This window comes from Dipteris shenzhenensis, chromosome 2 (assembly GCF_047967505.1).
Source record: "Dipteris shenzhenensis isolate YYH24624 ecotype China chromosome 2, Dip_SZ_1.0, whole genome shotgun sequence".
Lineage (NCBI taxonomy): Eukaryota > Viridiplantae > Streptophyta > Polypodiopsida > Gleicheniales > Dipteridaceae > Dipteris > Dipteris shenzhenensis.
This window is the reverse complement of record NC_141597.1, coordinates 54608639-54613991: the sequence shown is the minus strand read 5'-3', so window position 1 is coordinate 54613991 and position 5353 is coordinate 54608639. Positions and strand designations below refer to the sequence as shown.

The window sequence follows — 5353 nt, the reverse complement described above, 5'->3', positions numbered from 1 at the left end:
GATAGCAAGATGGCAACGGTCACGGGGATGAGCTTAACGTGCCAGTTGGTGGGATACAGATATGGCAACGGGCGTGGGGATATCTGCAGGCACCGATTGGTGGGATACTATTTTAGAGACGATCGCGGGGGTAGTGCTAAGGCCACGAGTCAACAACTAGTCACTATGTATGAACCCTCTATATCACGTGCATTCGAGGCCTATTTGAAAAATCCCTTATCTATAAATTTTTCCTTAATAAAACGTACCCTTTTTCTATACAAATCTATAAATTTTTTTACATTTCATTTTAAATGCTCCCTTATGTATATTAATTTTTGAGAAATTTAGGAATAAAAAATATCCTTCTGTCGAACTCACGTGACAGGGTTACATATGATGAGTGACCTCCTCGAGCGACTCTTAGACCGGTGCAATAACTAACTCTGACACACATTAATTAGGGCAACGGGTTAGACCATGGTAAGAAGTTAGGTCGTGGGGATATGCGCTACGGCCATGGGTCAATGGAGTTTGACTAGTAGGATTGGGCTATGGCGATGGTCAGCGGGATAGCGCTAAGCCGCCAACCCATGGGGATAGGAATGCGCTATGTGGCCTATTGGTTTTTGATGATTTTTGATAGATCTGGAGTTTATGTTCAGGGTTTTTTGTGCTACTAGGGGGATGTTATACTACCTAGTCTACCTACTCAATGCAAAAAACATGAAAGAAAAACAACATCAGTGCTCAGTGCAAAAATGAAAGATTTCTTGAGGGGTGATTGTTAACACACAAAACAACTTCGAATTTCAGCTTATCTTCATTCTTGGTTGTTTTTTGTGAGATTTGACAACATACACACCTTAGCAATCTGATAAACTACCTTCCTATCATTTCAAAACTCTATCTGATTACGAGTCTTCTTTAAAGAAGAAGGCTATAGGTGATCCATGTCATATAAGAGAGGTGACCCACTAGATAGGAGCCAAGTCTCTGTCGTCCAATATCTACATTCTCGAGTCATACAGAAGTAGATTCAAATCCCTCTAGTCATCTTGATGTACAAATCTTAATTGGGTGTTGTTGATATTGTTTTAGGAGTTCTCTAATTATAGGACAATGATTCACAATTTCTTCAATTGGGGAATGCTCACAAGTTCTAACTTCCAATTACCATCATTGTTATCCTGATCTAAGAATACTATGCCATCTTGTGATTTTATCACGTTTGGTCAAATTCATGTCCAATTGGTAATTATAGGCATGTTAGTATCAAAAGTTCAGTGACAAGTGTCTCATTTTATTGTTCTTCATGCAGCAAAGCCATGTGATGAAAAGTGCATGGAAGAGAGAGGATGAGAAGTACAAACTTGAGAAAGAGAGAGAGAGAGAGAGACGAGCGAGCGAATTCCACACCCAAAAAAAAAAAGTGTGTGGGGGGTTATTTTGTGAAATTTGTTTCCGCGAGTAAGAAAGAAATTTAATATGATTATGGATTCCGGCCAAAATAAAAGGAAGCTTAGTCTGTAAGGAACAGCAAAATGCAGGTGGGACGCGTGGCAGGCGGCGCCGCCAAAAACACAAGCTTGCTTCTTGGCGGCGGCAAAAACTATAAAGCAGCGCATATTATAGTTTGCAGCGTCGTCTCGCCCTGCAGCTGCCTGGCTATGGCGACGCTCGCCTCCCCAACCCAAAGCCAGAAGAGCCTTTGCAAGCGCCCCCGCTCCCCCCCCTCCAACCTCCTCCTCCCTCCCCACTTCGACATCCCCGACATCTCCCTTCTCTTCTCCCTCGGCCCCGAGCTCGGCCGTGGCTCCTTCGCCACCACCTTTCGCTGCCTCGAGAAATCCTCGGGCGCCCCCTTCGCCTGCAAATCCATCGATAAATCCTCCCTCTTCAACCCGCAAGACGCAGCCGACGTTGCCAACGAGATCTCCATCATGCAGCACCTCTCCGGCCATCCCAACATCGTCCGCCTCCACCGCGCCTTGGAGGACCCCGACTCCATTCACTTGGTCATGGAGCTTTGCCCGGGCGGCGAGCTCTTCGATCGCATCGTCCGCAAGAAGCGCTTCTCCGAACGTGACGCCGCCCTGGTCCTGAAAAGCGTGATGGAAGCCCTCGCTTACTGCCACGGTAACGGCGTCATCCACCGGGACCTCAAACCCGAAAACATCCTCCTCGCCGACGTCGACGATCACGACGACTACTCACGCATTAAGCTCGCCGATTTCGGCCTCTCTGTCACGTTCTCGCCCGGCGAGCAGCTGTCCGGCGTTGCTGGGAGTCCTTATTACGTCGCACCTGAGGTGCTGGACGGCTGCTACTCCCAAGAAATCGATGTTTGGAGCGCGGGAGTAGTCCTATACATCCTACTCAGAGGAGAGCCCCCCTTCTGGGCCGAGACCACGCAGGGTATCTTTCATGCAATCAAGCATCATCAGCTGCGCGTCCTTGGAGCAACGTCTCTCCTGCTGCCATCGAGCTCATCCAGGGAATGCTGTGCCGGGATGTCCAAGCCAGGCTCACGCCAGCCCAGGTGCTTGCACACCCTTGGATTGTAGCAGCAACTGCTACTAATAAAGCAAACAAGGACGGTGGCAGCGACTGCCCGGCGAACCCCCGTCATGGCACCCTCCCTCCAGCTCCCAAACCGGCCTGCAAGGGAGCTCCTCGTCGACGACGCTTTCATGGCCGGGGGCTCGCAACTCGAACTCCACAGCTCTGTGTTTTCTGATCAGAACTAATGTGCAGCCACGGGCTACAAATTAAATTGTAACACTAGATTATGCATGCGATGGCAGTATATACTTGCACTAGAGATACCACAACGCCTGGAATGCCATGATAGCTACGTGTGCCCCGAATGGGCATGGCAAGAAGGCTCTGTTAGTGAGATGCAGGCTTTGACAAGGCTTCCAGCAAAACAGAATCAGCTTTATCTGCAGCGTGGACGCATGTGCTGGGTCAAGTGATCCATGCCACTGTTAATGCTGGCACCGGATGGGGGTAATTGGATGTTGTCGTGGAAAATGCCCTGATCGATATGTATGATGAGTGCTAGAGCATAGAGGATGCAAGAGCAGTGTTTGAGGAGATGAAATAGCATGTGGAGTGCGGCCATGATCGCTGCATGTGCGGCATGGCAAGGAGGCCCTACAACTGTTTGAGCAAATGCAGATCAAAGGACTTGAGCTAGACAAGGATGCATGTTTGGCAGTCCCAGAAGAGGGTCGTATTGCCCGCAATGGGTGGGAGTTGGATATTGCTCGTGGCAGTTTCATCAACAAAAAGGACATGGATATCATAATTGAGGCAATTTTTCATCAAGCAGTTCAAAGCACATGATCTACATCAACAAGTATCAAAAACTTAATTTAAGTCCAATTGAATAACACGAGTTTCAATGACTTATGCAAGTCCATGTACATTTGAAGTTGTATTGACAAAGTAATTTGTAAATAACCCGAGTTTCAATGACTTGCGCTAGTCCATGTACATTTGAAGTCATATTGACAATCTAATTGGTAATCTTGGCAATGTGGTAGCAAATGCAATCATGATCATGATGATCAGAATTTTTGGCAAATAACACGAGTTTCAATGACTTATGCAAGTCCATGTACAATTGAAGTCCTCGTGACTATCTAATTGGAAATCTTTTCAAGGTGGTAGCAAATGCAATCAAGATCATGATGATGAACATCAGCATAACTTAAGGCTATCCTTAGTCATGTTTTCTATTGAGTAGCTAATGGCAAAATTCAATCTATCATTTTATAGTTAATTAGCCATCACGTTTTATGTGCATAAGCTAAAAAATTCTAAAATCCTTGCATTCAGCAAGCACATGCATTTGATAAATCAAAGATTCTTTATGGTTTTTTGAATTAAACAATTGTTAAAATAAGAGGGGCCGGGGAGATTTCATCTACAACCAATAAACAAAATTATTGGCTATTGTGGTCCATCTTTTCAACAAAGGAGAATCATCAATTGGAAGACTTTCATGACACTAAATCCAATATGCATATTGGAATGATTCGAAATGAAGGCAAATTTTTGGCAAACATCTGGCAGGTTGATTATGCAAGCATCATATGTGGTTAGGTAAGCTTCAAGAGAAGGGAGCATCTACATCTTTATTGGTTACCAATATTTGCGTTGCTTCTTAAATTAAAATATGTATAAGAGGGACCTGGGATGGATCTAATCTATGTTACCTCAATAACATAATTTGACCATGGATAAATGTGGCTTCTAACCTCGCAGTAGACATTTGGCCATGGCTAGAGATTGATTTTGAAATGAGAGGCAAATTGAGAGGCTGCCTACTATAGTAACATATATATGCCAGCCTACAAAGTGTGTATTTAGAAGTGCGTTGAGATTTATGATGTGTACTCTACACAATCGTCTTAATACATACATATGTGCATACATATATACATACATATAGCTATGTATTTACAAGTGTCTTGAGATTTATGATGTGTAGCCCACACAATCTTCTTAATACATTGACCCCAAGCGAAGGAGTGGGATATTGGGTATAAAAACACGCTCCTATATTCTAGTCCTATGGATGTGTATTTACAAGTGTGCTGAGATTTATGATGCAAAGTCCACAGAATTTTCTTAATACATTGACCCCAAGAGAAGGAGTGGGATATTGGGGATAAAAACACACTTTGTTAACATCCATTGGGTACAGTCTCACAAAACACATGGTAATCAGTGATTAGAGGTGATTAGGCTTCATGATCTACTTTAACGGTTGCAGCCATGGAGGGAGTATAATGCAAGCTTCACGGGGTTTGAACTGTAAATATTTCAAGCGGTTATAGGCCTCAAGGGTTTTGAGCCCCAAATAACCCAAGCGGTTATAGGCTGAAGCCGCAAATTGCCACAAATAACTCAAGTGGCTACAGGCTTTAGGGGGTTTGAGCCCAAAATAGCTTAGGCCTCGGAGGCACGAGGCTAACACAAGCGCTATTTGGCGCTCTTATATGGTTAACACAAGTGCTATTTCCAACACACAAGAGTGGAACAGTAGTAGAAGAGAGATGGAAAGGATAGCAAAGATGCCTTGGCACCCTACGGGCCCAAGATCTTTATAAATGTAAAGAAAGAGAGAGTGTTACAAGGAAAAGGGTAGGATCTCTTTTCAAAAGGTGACTTGTATAAAAGACCAAATGGTTGACTTTGGTCTACACAAGTTTGGAATACAAGCTCCCTCTCCTCTTCCAAGAGTGTCTTTAGGTGTTCTCTTGTTTCCTTTGTAGTGCCTTTGTGTTTGCCACTCCATCCCCCTTCAATCTCCTCTTCCCTTGTCCTTCTCCCTCCCTTCTCTCCTCTCTTCTCTTCTCCT

The 5353-nt window shown here is 44.5% G+C and overlaps 1 pseudogene; it reads left to right on the top strand.

Moving 5' to 3' along the window:
• The first annotated feature begins 1649 nt into the window (after positions 1–1649).
• On the top strand, positions 1650–2719 carry LOC147904995 (calcium-dependent protein kinase 4 pseudogene; annotated as a pseudogene).
• Positions 2720–5353: the final 2634 nt, after the last annotated feature.